Below are 14,169 nucleotides of genomic sequence, written 5' to 3'. Positions count from 1 at the left end.
CCTACCCTACCCTACCCTAACCTACCCTACCCTACCTTGCCCTACCCTACCCTACCCTACCCTACCCTACCCTGCCCTACCCTGCCCTACCCACCTCCTCTCCCTACCCTACTCTACCCTACCCGACCCTACCCTGCCCTGCCCTACCCTGCCCTACCCTGCCCTACCCGACCCTACCCTACCCTACCCTACCCTACCCTACCCTACCCTACCCTACCCTACCCTACCCTGCCCTGCCCTACCCTGCCCTACCCACCTCCTCTCCCTACCCTACTCTACCCTACTCTACCCTACTCTACCCTACCCGACCCTACCCTGCCCTGCCCTACCCTGCTCTACCCTGCCCTACCCGACCCTACCCTACCCTACCCTACCCTACCCTACCCTACCCTACCCTACCCTACCCTGCCCTACCCTGCCCTACCCACCTCCTCTCCCTACCCTACTCTACCCTACTCTACCCTACTCTACCCTACCCGACCCTACCCTGCCCTGCCCTACCCTGCCCTACCCTGCCCTACCCGACCCTACCCTACCCTACCCTACCCTACCCTACCCTGCCCTGCCCTACCCTGCCCTACCCTACCCACCTCCTCTCCCTACCCTACTCTACCCTACCCTACCCTACCCTACCCTACCCTACCCTACCCTACCCTACCCTGCCCTGCCCTACCCTGCCCTACCCTGCCCTGCCCTACTCTACCCTACTCTACCCTACCCTGCCCTACCCTACCCTACCCTGCCCTACCCTACCTTACCCTACCCTACCCTACCCTACCCTACCCTACCCTACCCTACCCACCTCCACTCCTCTCCCCTCCCCTCCCTTCTATCCTCTGCTCCTCTCCCCTCCCCTCCTTCCCCTCACTTCCCCTTCCCTCCCTTCCCTTCCCTTCCCTTCCCTTCCCTTCCCTTCCCTTCCCTTCCCTTCCCTTCCCTTCCCTTCCCTTCCCTTCCCTTCCCTTCCCTTCCCTTCCCTTCCCTTCCCCTTCCCCTTCCCTCCCCTTCCCCTTCCCCTCCCCTTTCCCCCTTCCCCCTTCCCCTTCCCCTTCCCCTTCCCCTTCCCCTTCCCCTTCCCCTTCCCTTCCCCTTCCCTTCCCCTTCCCCTTCCCCTTCCCCTTCCCCTTCCCTTTACCCTTACCCTTACCCTCCCCTTCCCCCTTCCCCCTTCCCCCTTCCCCTTCCCTTCCCCTTCCCCTTCCTCTTCCCTTCCCCTTCCTCTTCCCCTTCCCCTTCCCCCTTCCCTTCTCCCTCCCCCTCCCCTCCGCTTCCTTCCCCCTCCCCTTCCCCCTCTCCCTCCCCCTCCCTCCCCTTCCCTCTCCCCTTCCCCCTTCCCCTTCCCCCTTCCCCACCCCCTCCACCTCCCCTCCCCCTCCTCTCCCCTCTCTGCTCCACTCTGCTCTGTGCAGCTGCACTCCTGTCCTATCCTGTCCTGTCCTGTCCTGTCCTGTCCTGTCCTGTCCTGTCCTGTCCTCTCCTCTCCTCTCCTCTCCTCTCCTCTCCTCTCCTCTCCTCTCCTCTCCTCTCTTGTCCTGTCTCCTCCTCTCCCCTTTGCTCCTCTCCACTCTGTGCAGCTCCACTCCTCCAGTGTCCTCGCCTCACCTCACAGCTTCACTCCACTCTTGTCCTCTTGTGTCCTCTCCTCTCCACTCTGCTCTGTGCAGCTGCGCTCCTGTCCTGTTCTGTCCTGTCCTCTCCTGTGCTGTCCTGTCCTTTCCTGTCCTGTCCTCACCTCTCTTCTCCTCTTCTGTCCTCTGCTCTCATCTCCATTCTGCACAGCTCCGCTCCTCTCCAATCCTCTCTGCTTCGCTCCTCTCCTCTTCGCTCCTGTCCCCTCCTGTCACGTCCTCTCCTCTTCACTGAGTTTCTCTCCGCTCTGTGCAGCTCTGGACAGCTGCACTCTGCTCCTGTCCTCTTGTGTCCTCTCCTGTTCTCTCCTCTCCTCTTCTCTCCTCTCTGCGCAGCTGCGCTCCTGTCCTGTCCTGTCCTGTCCTGTCCTGTCCTGTCCTGTCCTTTCCTCTCTGCTTCGCTCCCCTTTGCTTTGCTTCTCTCCGCTCTGTGCAGCTCTTTGCCTCCCCTGGCCTCTCCTCTCCCCTCCTCTCTTCCCCTCCCCTCCCTTTCCCCTCCCTTCCTATCCTTCCCCCCTGTCCCTCTCTCCTCCCCTCTTCCCCTCCCATCTCTGTCCACTTCTCTCCTCTCCTGCCCTTCCCTCCCTGATTCCTCCTCTCATCCCCTCCCCTCAACTCTTACCCCCCCTGCACTGTCCCCTCCCCCCCTCCCCCTCCCCCTCCCCCTGCCTCTCCCCTCCCCTCCGCTCCCCTCCCCTCCCCTCCTGTTATTTCCTCTCCGCGCAGCTGCGTTCCTGTCCTGTCCTGTCCTCTCCGCTCTGCTTTGCTTTGCTTCTCTCAGCTCTGCACAGCTTCTCCCCTCCCCTCCCCTCCCCTCCCCTCCCCTCCCCTCCCCTCCCCTCCCCTCTTACTCTCCCCTCCCCTCCCCACTTACTCTCCCTTCCCCTCCCCTCCCCTCCTCCCCTCCCCTCCCCTCCCCACCCCACTTACTCTCCCTTCCCCTCCCCTTCCCCTCCCCCCTCCCCTTCCCCTCTCCTCCCCCCCCTCCCCTTCCCCTCCGCCCCCTCCCCTTCCCCTCCCCTTCCCCTCCCCTCCCCTCCCCTCCCCTCCTCTACCCTCCCCTCCCCTCTTACTCTCCCCTCCCCTCCCCTTCCCTCCCCTCCCCTCTTACTCTCCCCTCCCCTACCCTCCCCTTCCCTCCCCACTTACTCTCCCTTCCCCTCCCCTCTTACTCTCCCCTCCCCTCCCCTTCCCCTCCCCTCTTACCCTCCCCTTGCTATCTCCTCCCCTTCCATCCCCTCCCTGTACCCTCTTACCCTCCCCTCCCTGTCCCCTCTCCTCTCCTCCTACCCTTCCCTCCCTGACCCCTCTCACCCCCCTCCCATTCCTGTCTTCCACGTCCAATCCCCCTCCCCTTCTACCCACCCCTTCCCTCCCCAACTTCCCTCCCCTCTCTGTCCTCTCCACTCTACTCCTACCCTTCCCTCCCATCCCCTCCCCTCCCTGCCTACCCTCTCCTCCCTTCCCTTCCCTTCACCACCCCTCCCCTCCCAAACTCTGTCCCCTCCTCTCCCCTCCTCTCCTCTCTTCCTATCCCCTCCCCTCCCCTCCTTGTCCCCTCACCTCCACTTCTACTCTTCCCTCCCCAACCCTGCTCACCTCACCTCTCCTCCCTCCTCTCTTTCCCTCACATCCCCACTCCTCCCCTCCTCTTTTCCCCTCCTCTCCCTTCACCTCTCCTCCTCTTTTACCTTCCCCTCCCCACTTTTCTCCTCTCCTCATACATTCCCTCCCTGTCCGCTCCTCTTTTACACTTCTATTCCCTTCCCCTTCCCTGCTACCCTCTGCTCCTTCATTCCTCCTAAACCCCATCCTCGCCTCATCCTCGCCTCATCCTCTCCTCCCAGCTTTGCCCTGCTCCCTCTTGCTCCATGTTTTCTAAAGGGCAACAGGGAATGCAGAGACCCCACCAGAGACTCTGCTCCACCAAGACCACCTCCAGCCCACCATGAGGGTGGGCACCCCCAGTAAGGGGAGGAGGATGGACATGACCTGCCCCCCCTGCCTGCACCCCCCCCCCCTTTTTTTCCTACAGAAAACCCTGATCCTAGCCGAAGACCTGCAGCAAAGGATGCGGAGACCCCACCAGAAACTCCGCTCCACAGAGACCACCTCCAGCCCAACACCAAGGTGAGCATGAATGGAGATGATCGGGGTCCCATCGTAAGGGGAGGAGGATGGACATGACCTGCCGCCTTTTGTCCCAGAGAAAACCTTGATCCTAGCCGAAAAGCAACATCAAAGGGTGCGGAGCCCTCAAAAAGAAACTCCGCTCCACAAAGTCCTCCATCCCCAAAACTAAGGTAAGCAGCAAAAGAAACTACCCAGTCCCCATCCATTGTGGAGGAAGAGGATGGACATGACCTGACTCCCCTAATTCCCACAGAAATACATGTTCCTAGCCAAAGAGGAACAATGAGGAGCACGGAGACCCCAACAAAATCTCCACTCCTCAGAGTCCACCCCTACCCCACGCAAAGGTAAGCACCAACAGAACAACCCAGCTCCATCCATTGCAGAGAAGGAGAATGGATACAAGCTGACCCCACCCACCAATTCTCACAGAATACCTTGCTCCTAGTTGAAAAGCAAAAACTAGGGATGCAGAGGCCCCACAGAGGACTCTGTTCCACAAAGACCACCTCCAGCCCACCATAAGGGTGAGCACCCCCGTAAGGGGAGGAGGATGGACATGACCTGTCACCTCTTTTTTCCACAGAAAACCTTGATCCTTGCCAAAGAGCAAGATCACAGGATGCGGAGGCCCCAACCAGAAACTCTGCTCCACAAATTCCCCCGTCCCCAAAATTAAGGTAAGCAGAAAGAGAAACCACCCAATCCCCATCCATTGCAGAGGAGGAGGATGGACATGACCTGACTCCCCTAATTCCCACAGAAAAATATCCTTCTAGACAAAGAGGAACAATGAGAGGTGCAGAGACCCCAACAAAATCTGCACTCCTCAGAGTCCACCCCTAACCCACACTAAGGTAAGCACCAACAGAACAAACCAGCTACATCCATTGCAGGGAAGGAGAATGGATACAAGCTGACCCTCCCCTAATTGCACAGAACACTTTGATCCTAGTTGAAAAGCAAAAACGAGGGATGCAGAGGCCCCACAGAGGACTCTGCTCCACCAAGACCACCTCCAGCCCACCATAGGGGTGAGCACCCCCAGTAATCGGAGGAGGATGGACATGAACTGACTCCTCTAATTCCCACAGAAAAACATGTTCCAAGCCAAAGAGGAACATCAAAGGGTGCGGAGGCCCCAACCAGAAACTCCGCTCCACAAAGTCCCCCGTCCCCAAAACTAAAGTAAGCAGCAAAAGAAACCACCCAGTACCCTTCCATTGTGGAGGAGGAGGATGGACATGACCTGACTCCCCTAATTCCCACAGAAAAACATCTTCCTAGCCAAAGAGGAACAATGAGAGGTGCAGAGACCCCAACAAAATCTGCACTCCTCAGAGTCCAGCCCTAACCCACACTAAGGTAAGCACCAACAGAACAACCCAGCTTCATCCATTGTGGAGAAGGAGAACGGATACAAGCTGACATCCCCCGCAATTCCCACAGAATACCTTGATCCTAATTGATAAGCAAAAACTCTGGATGCAGAGACCCCACAGAGGACTCTGCTCCACCAAGACCACCTACAGCCCACCATAAGAGTGAGCACCCCCAGTAAGGGGAGGAGGATGGACCCCCATTTTTCCCACAGAAAACCTTGATCCTTGCCAAAGAGCAAGATCAAAGGGTGCGGAGGCCCCAGCCAGAAACTCCGCTCCACAAAGTCCCCCGTCCCCAAAATTAAGGTAAGCAGAAAGAGAAACCACCCAATCCCCAACCATTGCGGAGGAGGAGGATGGACATGACCTGACTCCCCTAATTCCCACAGAAAAACATCTTCCTAGCTAAAGAGGAACAATGAGGAGTGCGGAGACCCCAACAATAACTCTGCTCCTCAGAGTCCACCCCTAATCCACACTAAGGTAAGCACCAGTAGAAAAACCCAGCTCCCTCCATTGCAGAGGAGAATGGATACAAGCTTACCCTCCCCTAATTCCCAAAGAACACTTTGATCCTAGTTGAAAAGCAAAAACGAGGGATGCAGAGGCCCCACAGAGGACTCTGCTCCACCAAGACCACCTCCAGCCCACCATAGGGGTGAGCACCCCCAGTAAGGGGAGGAGGATGGACATGACCTGACTCCTCTAATTCCCACAGAAAAACATGTTCCAAGCCAAAGAGGAACATCAAAGGGTGCGGAGACCCCAACCAGAAACTCCGCTCCACAAAGTCTTTCGTCCCCAAAACTAAAGTAAGCAGCAAAAGAAACCACCCAGTTCCCTTCCATTGCGGAGGAGGAGGATGGACATGACCTGACTCCCCTAATTCCCACAGAAAAACATGTTCCTAGTCAAAGAGAAACAATGAGAGGTGCAGAGACCCCAACAAAAACTCTGCTCCTCAGAGTCCACCCCTAACCCACACTAAGGTAAGCACCAACAGAACAACCCAGCTCCATGCATTGCAGAGAAGGAGAATGGATACAAGCTGACCCCACCCACCAATTCTCACAGAATACCTTGCTCCTAGTTGAAAAGTAAAAACTAGGGATGCAGAGACCCCACAGAGGACTCTGTTCCACAAAGACCACCTCCAGCCCACCATAAGAGTGAGCACCCCCAGTAAGGGGAGGAGGATGGACATGACCTGTCACCTCTTTTTTCCCACAGAAAATCTTGATCCTTGCCAAAGAGCAAGATCAAAGGGTGCGGAGGCCCCAGCCAGAAACTCCGCTCCACAAAGTCCCCCGTCCCCAAAACTAAGGTAAGTAGCAACAGAAACCACCCAGTCCCCATCCATTGCAGAGGAGGAGGATGGACATGACCTGACTCCCCTAATTCCCACAGAAAAACATCTTCCTAGCCAAAGAGGAACAATGAGAGGTGCAGAGACCCCAACAAAATCTGCACTCCTCAGAGTCCACCTCTAACCCAGACTAAGGTAAGCACCAACAGAACAACCCAGCTCCATCCATTGCAGAGGAGAATGGATACAAGCTGACCCCCCCCTAATTCCCACAGAATTCTTTGATCCTAGTTGAAAAGCAAAAACGAGGGATGAAGAGACCGCACCAGAGACTCCGCTCCACAAAGACCACCTCCAGCCCACCATGAAGGTGAGCACCCCCAGTAAGGGGAGGAGAATGGACATGACGTGCCCCCCGCCCCTCCCCCCTCTTTTTTCCTACAGGAAACCCTGATCCTAGCCGAAGACCTGCAGCAAGGGATACGGAGACCCCGCCAGAAACTCCACTCCACAGAGACCACCTCCAGCCCAACACCAAGGTGAGCATGAATGGAGACAATCTGGGTCCCATTGTAAGGGGAGGAGGATGGACATGACCTGCCGCCTTTTGTCCCAGAGAAAACCTTGATCCTAGCCGAAAAGCAACATCAAAGGGTGCGGAGCCCTCAAAAAGAAACTCCGCTCCACAAAGTCCTCCATCCCCAAAACTAAGGTAAGCAGCAAAAGAAACTACCCAGTCCCCATCCATTGTGGAGGAAGAGGATGGACATGACCTGACTCCCCTAATTCCCACAGAAATACATGTTCCTAGCCAAAGAGGAACAATGAGGAGCACGGAGACCCCAACAAAATCTCCACTCCTCAGAGTCCACCCCTACCCCACGCAAAGGTAAGCACCAACAGAACAACCCAGCTCCATCCATTGCAGAGAAGGAGAATGGATACAAGCTGACCCCACCCACCAATTCTCACAGAATACCTTGCTCCTAGTTGAAAAGCAAAAACTAGGGATGCAGAGGCCCCACAGAGGACTCTGTTCCACAAAGACCACCTCCAGCCCACCATAAGGGTGAGCACCCCCGTAAGGGGAGGAGGATGGACATGACCTGTCACCTCTTTTTTCCACAGAAAACCTTGATCCTTGCCAAAGAGCAAGATCACAGGATGCGGAGGCCCCAACCAGAAACTCTGCTCCACAAATTCCCCCGTCCCCAAAATTAAGGTAAGCAGAAAGAGAAACCACCCAATCCCCATCCATTGCAGAGGAGGAGGATGGACATGACCTGACTCCCCTAATTCCCACAGAAAAATATCCTTCTAGACAAAGAGGAACAATGAGAGGTGCAGAGACCCCAACAAAATCTGCACTCCTCAGAGTCCACCCCTAACCCACACTAAGGTAAGCACCAACAGAACAAACCAGCTACATCCATTGCAGGGAAGGAGAATGGATACAAGCTGACCCTCCCCTAATTGCACAGAACACTTTGATCCTAGTTGAAAAGCAAAAACGAGGGATGCAGAGGCCCCACAGAGGACTCTGCTCCACCAAGACCACCTCCAGCCCACCATAGGGGTGAGCACCCCCAGTAATCGGAGGAGGATGGACATGAACTGACTCCTCTAATTCCCACAGAAAAACATGTTCCAAGCCAAAGAGGAACATCAAAGGGTGCGGAGGCCCCAACCAGAAACTCCGCTCCACAAAGTCCCCCGTCCCCAAAACTAAAGTAAGCAGCAAAAGAAACCAGCCAGTTCCCTTCCATTGTGGAGGAGGAGGATGGACATGACCTGACTCCCCTAATTCCCACAGAAAAACATCTTCCTAGCCAAAGAGGAACAATGAGAGGTGCAGAGACCCCAACAAAATCTGCACTCCTCAGAGTCCAGCCCTAACCCACACTAAGGTAAGCACCAACAGAACAACCCAGCTTCATCCATTGTGGAGAAGGAGAACGGATACAAGCTGACATCCCCCGCAATTCCCACAGAATACCTTGATCCTAGTTGATAAGCAAAACCTCTGGATGCAGAGACCCCACAGAGGACTCTGCTCCACCAAGACCACCTCCAGCCCACCATAAGAGTGAGCACCCCCAGTAAGGGGAGGAGGATGGACCCCCATTTTTCCCCCAGAAAACCTTGATCCTTGCCAAAGAGCAAGATCAAAGGGTGCGGAGACCCCAGCCAGAAACTCCGCTCCACAAAGTCCCCCGTCCCCAAAATTAAGGTAAGCAGAAAGAGAAACCACCCAATCCCCAACCATTGCGGAGGAGGAGGATGGACATGACCTGACTCCCCTAATTCCCACAGAAAAACATCTTCCTAGCTAAAGAGGAACAATGAGGAGTGCGGAGACCCCAACAATAACTCTGCTCCTCAGAGTCCACCCCTAATCCACACTAAGGTAAGCACCAGTAGAAAAACCCAGCTCCCTCCATTGCAGAGGAGAATGGATACAAGCTTACCCTCCCCTAATTCCCAAAGAACACTTTGATCCTAGTTGAAAAGCAAAAACTAGGGATGCAGAGGCCCCACAGAGGACTCTGCTCCACCAAGACCACCTCCAGCCCACCATAGGGGTGAGCACCCCCAGTAAGGGGAGAAGGATGGACATGACCTGACTCCTCTAATTCCCACAGAAAAACATGTTCCAAGCCAAAGAGGAACATCAAAGGGTGCGGAGACCCCAACCAGAAACTCCGCTCCACAAAGTCTTTCGTCCCCAAAACTAAAGTAAGCAGCAAAAGAAACCACCCAGTTCCCTTCCATTGCGGAGGAGGAGGATGGACATGACCTGACTCCCCTAATTCCCACAGAAAAACATCTTCCTAGTCAAAGAGAAACAATGAGAGGTGCAGAGACCCCAACAAAAACTCTGCTCCTCAGAGTCCACCCCTAATCCACACTAAGGTAAGCACCAACAGAACAACCCAGCTCCATGCATTGCAGAGAAGGAGAATGGATACAAGCTGACCCCACCCACCAATTCTCACAGAATACCTTGCTCCTAGTTGAAAAGTAAAAACTAGGGATGCAGAGACCCCACAGAGGACTCTGTTCCACAAAGACCACCTCCAGCCCACCATAAGGGTGAGCATCCCCAGTAAGGGGAGGAGGATGGACATGACCTGTCACCTCTTTTTTCCCACAGAAAATCTTGATCCTTGCCAAAGAGCAAGATCAAAGGGTGCGGAGGCCCCAGCCAGAAACTCCGCTCCACAAATTCCCCCGTCCCCAAAATTAAGGTAAGCAGAAAGAGAAACCACCCAATCCCCAACCATTGCGGAGGAGGAGGATGGACATGACCTGACTCCCCTAATTCCCACAGAAAAACATCTTCCTAGCTAAAGAGGAACAATGAGGAGTGCAGAGACCCCAACAATAACTCTGCTCCTCAGAGTCCACCCCTAATCCACACTAAGGTAAGCACCAGTAGAAAAACCCAGCTCCCTCCATTGCAGAGGAGAATGGATACAAGCTTACCCTCCCCTAATTCCCAAAGAACACTTTGATCCTAGTTGAAAAGCAAAAACTAGGGATGCAGAGGCCCCACAGAGGACTCTGCTCCACCAAGACCACCTCCAGCCCACCATAGGGGTGAGCACCCCCAGTAAGGGGAGGAGGATGGACATGACCTGACTCCTCTAATTCCCACAGAAAAACATGTTCCAAGCCAAAGAGGAACATCAAAGGGTGCGGAGACCCCAACCAGAAACTCCGCTCCACAAAGTCTTTCGTCCCCAAAACTAAAGTAAGCAGCAAAAGAAACCACCCAGTTCCCTTCCATTGCGGAGGAGGAGGATGGACATGACCTGACTCCCCTAATTCCCACAGAAAAACATCTTCCTAGTCAAAGAGAAACAATGAGAGGTGCAGAGACCCCAACAAAAACTCTGCTCCTCAGAGTCCACCCCTAACCCACACTAAGGTAAGCACCAACAGAACAACCCAGCTCCATCCATTGCAGAGAAGGAGAATGGATACAAGCTGACCCCACCCACCAATTCTCACAGAATACCTTGCTCCTAGTTGAAAAGTAAAAACTAGGGATGCAGAGACCCCACAGAGGACTCTGTTCCACAAAGACCACCTCCAGCCCACCATAAGGGTGAGCACCCCCGTAAGGGGAGGAGGATGGACATGACCTGTCACCTCTTTTTTCCCACAGAAAATCTTGATCCTTGCCAAAGAGCAAGATCAAAGGGTGCGGAGGCCCCAGCCAGAAACTCCGCTCCACAAAGTCCCCCGTCCCCAAAACTAAGGTAAGTAGCAACAGAAACCACCCAGTCCCCATCCATTGCAGAGGAGGAGGATGGACATGACCTGACTCCCCTAATTCCCACAGAAAAACATGATCCTAGCCAAAGAGGAACAATGAGAGGTGCAGAGACCCCAACAAAATCTGCACTCCTCAGAGTCCACCTCTAACCCAGACTAAGGTAAGCACCAACAGAACAACCCAGCTCCATCCATTGCAGAGGAGAATGGATACAAGCTGACCCCCCCCTAATTCCCACAGAATTCTTTGATCCTAGTTGAAAAGCAAAAACGAGGGATGAAGAGACCGCACCAGAGACTCCGCTCCACAAAGACCACCTCCAGCCCACCATGAAGGTGAGCACCCCCAGTAAGGGGAGGAGAATGGACATGACGTGCCCCCCGCCCCTCCCCCCTCTTTTTTCCTACAGGAAACCCTGATCCTAGCCGAAGACCTGCAGCAAGGGATACGGAGACCCCGCCAGAAACTCCGCTCCACAGAGACCACCTCCAGCCCACCACCAAGGTGAGCATGAATGGAGATGATCGGGGTCCCATCGTAAGGGGAGGAGGATGGACATGACCTGCCGCCTTTTGTCCCAGAGAAAACCTTGATCCTAGCCGAAAAGCAACATCAAAGGGTGCGGAGCCCTCAAAAAGAAACTCCGCTCCACAAAGTCCTCCATCCCCAAAACTAAGGTAAGCAGCAAAAGAAACTACCCAATCCCCAACCATTGCGGAGGAGGAGGATGGACATGACCTGACTCCCCTAATTCCCACAGAAATACATGTTCCTAGCCAAAGAGGAACAATGAGGAGCACGGAGACCCCAACAAAATCTCCACTCCTCAGAGTCCACCCCTACCCCACGCAAAGGTAAGCACCAACAGAACAACCCAGCTCCATCCATTGCAGAGAAGGAGAATGGATACAAGCTGACCCCACCCACCAATTCTCACAGAATACCTTGCTCCTAGTTGAAAAGCAAAAACTAGGGATGCAGAGGCCCCACAGAGGACTCTGTTCCACAAAGACCACCTCCAGCCCACCATAAGGGTGAGCACCCCCGTAAGGGGAGGAGGATGGACATGACCTGTCACCTCTTTTTTCCACAGAAAACCTTGATCCTTGCCAAAGAGCAAGATCACAGGATGCGGAGGCCCCAACCAGAAACTCTGCTCCACAAATTCCCCCGTCCCCAAAATTAAGGTAAGCAGAAAGAGAAACCACCCAATCCCCATCCATTGCAGAGGAGGAGGATGGACATGACCTGACTCCCCTAATTCCCACAGAAAAATATCCTTCTAGACAAAGAGGAACAATGAGAGGTGCAGAGACCCCAACAAAATCTGCACTCCTCAGAGTCCACCCCTAACCCACACTAAGGTAAGCACCAACAGAACAAACCAGCTACATCCATTGCAGGGAAGGAGAATGGATACAAGCTGACCCTCCCCTAATTGCACAGAACACTTTGATCCTAGTTGAAAAGCAAAAACGAGGGATGCAGAGGCCCCATAGAGGACTCTGCTCCACCAAGACCACCTCCAGCCCACCATAGGGGTGAGCACCCCCAGTAATCGGAGGAGGATGGACATGAACTGACTCCTCTAATTCCCACAGAAAAACATGTTCCAAGCCAAAGAGGAACATCAAAGGGTGCGGAGGCCCCAACCAGAAACTCCGCTCCACAAAGTCCCCCGTCCCCAAAACTAAAGTAAGCAGCAAAAGAAACCAGCCAGTTCCCTTCCATTGTGGAGGAGGAGGATGGACATGACCTGACTCCCCTAATTCCCACAGAAAAACATCTTCCTAGCCAAAGAGGAACAATGAGAGGTGCAGAGACCCCAACAAAATCTGCACTCCTCAGAGTCCAGCCCTAACCCACACTAAGGTAAGCACCAACAGAACAACCCAGCTTCATCCATTGTGGAGAAGGAGAACGGATACAAGCTGACATCCCCCGCAATTCCCACAGAATACCTTGATCCTAGTTGATAAGCAAAAACTCTGGATGCAGAAACCCCACAGAGGACTCTGCTCCACCAAGACCACCTCCAGCCCACCATAAGAGTGAGCACCCCCAGTAAGGGGAGGAGGATGGACCCCCATTTTTCCCACAGAAAACCTTGATCCTTGCCAAAGAGCAAGATCAAAGGGTGCGGAGACCCCAGCCAGAAACTCCGCTCCACAAAGTCCCCCGTCCCCAAAATTAAGGTAAGCAGAAAGAGAAACCACCCAATCCCCAACCATTGCGGAGGAGGAGGATGGACATGACCTGACTCCCCTAATTCCCACAGAAAAACATCTTCCTAGCTAAAGAGGAACAATGAGGAGTGCGGAGACCCCAACAATAACTCTGCTCCTCAGAGTCCACCCCTAATCCACACTAAGGTAAGCACCAGTAGAAAAACCCAGCTCCCTCCATTGCAGAGGAGAATGGATACAAGCTTACCCTCCCCTAATTCCCAAAGAACACTTTGATCCTAGTTGAAAAGCAAAAACTAGGGATGCAGAGGCCCCACAGAGGACTCTGCTCCACCAAGACCACCTCCAGCCCACCATAGGGGTGAGCACCCCCAGTAAGGGGAGGAGGATGGACATGACCTGACTCCTCTAATTCCCACAGAAAAACATGTTCCAAGCCAAAGAGGAACATCAAAGGGTGCGGAGACCCCAACCAGAAACTCCGCTCCACAAAGTCTTTCGTCCCCAAAACTAAAGTAAGCAGCAAAAGAAACCACCCAGTTCCCTTCCATTGCGGAGGAGGAGGATGGACATGACCTGACTCCCCTAATTCCCACAGAAAAACATCTTCCTAGTCAAAGAGAAACAATGAGAGGTGCAGAGACCCCAACAAAAACTCTGCTCCTCAGAGTCCACCCCTAATCCACACTAAGGTAAGCACCAACAGAACAACCCAGCTCCATGCATTGCAGAGAAGGAGAATGGATACAAGCTGACCCCACCCACCAATTCTCACAGAATACCTTGCTCCTAGTTGAAAAGTAAAAACTAGGGATGCAGAGACCCCACAGAGGACTCTGTTCCACAAAGACCACCTCCAGCCCACCATAAGGGTGAGCATCCCCAGTAAGGGGAGGAGGATGGACATGACCTGTCACCTCTTTTTTCCCACAGAAAATCTTGATCCTTGCCAAAGAGCAAGATCAAAGGGTGCGGAGGCCCCAGCCAGAAACTCCGCTCCACAAAGTCCCCCGTCCCCAAAACTAAGGTAAGTAGCAACAGAAACCACCCAGTCCCCATCCATTGCGGAGGAGGAGGATGGACATGACCTGACTCCCCTAATTCCCACAGAAAAACATGATCCTAGCCAAAGAGGAACAATGAGAGGTGCAGAGACCCCAACAAAATCTGCACTCCTCAGAGTCCACCTCTAACCCAGACTAAGGTAAGCACCAACAGAACAACCCAGCTCCATCCATTGCAGAGGAGAATG

The 14,169-nt window shown here is 54.2% G+C and overlaps 3 long non-coding RNA genes across 3 annotated transcripts; all 3 read left to right on the top strand.

The window, feature by feature from the left end:
• The first annotated feature begins 3,643 nt into the window (after positions 1–3,643).
• On the top strand, positions 3,644–5,125 carry LOC310922184. Its single transcript, XR_014592334.1, has 7 exons — positions 3,644–3,758; positions 3,838–3,931; positions 4,015–4,108; positions 4,348–4,441; positions 4,525–4,618; positions 4,856–4,949; positions 5,033–5,125. It is a non-coding gene; the product is annotated as an uncharacterized lncRNA (long non-coding RNA).
• Positions 5,126–7,097: 1,972 nt separating this feature from the next.
• Positions 7,098–9,654, top strand: LOC310922191. Its single transcript, XR_014592337.1, has 7 exons — positions 7,098–7,161; positions 7,245–7,338; positions 7,578–7,671; positions 7,755–7,848; positions 8,086–8,179; positions 8,263–8,356; positions 9,604–9,654. It is a non-coding gene; the product is annotated as an uncharacterized lncRNA (long non-coding RNA).
• A 1,498-nt stretch (positions 9,655–11,152) lies between these two features.
• LOC310921580 lies at positions 11,153–13,901 on the top strand. Its single transcript, XR_014592170.1, has 8 exons — positions 11,153–11,235; positions 11,315–11,408; positions 11,492–11,585; positions 11,825–11,918; positions 12,002–12,095; positions 12,333–12,426; positions 12,510–12,603; positions 13,851–13,901. It is a non-coding gene; the product is annotated as an uncharacterized lncRNA (long non-coding RNA).
• Positions 13,902–14,169: the final 268 nt, after the last annotated feature.

Source organism: Zosterops lateralis (assembly GCF_965231275.1).
Source record: "Zosterops lateralis genome assembly, chromosome: 2".
NCBI lineage: Eukaryota > Metazoa > Chordata > Aves > Passeriformes > Zosteropidae > Zosterops > Zosterops lateralis.
The sequence above is the reverse complement of the archived record's forward strand: the minus strand, read 5'-3'. Positions and strand labels throughout refer to the sequence as shown.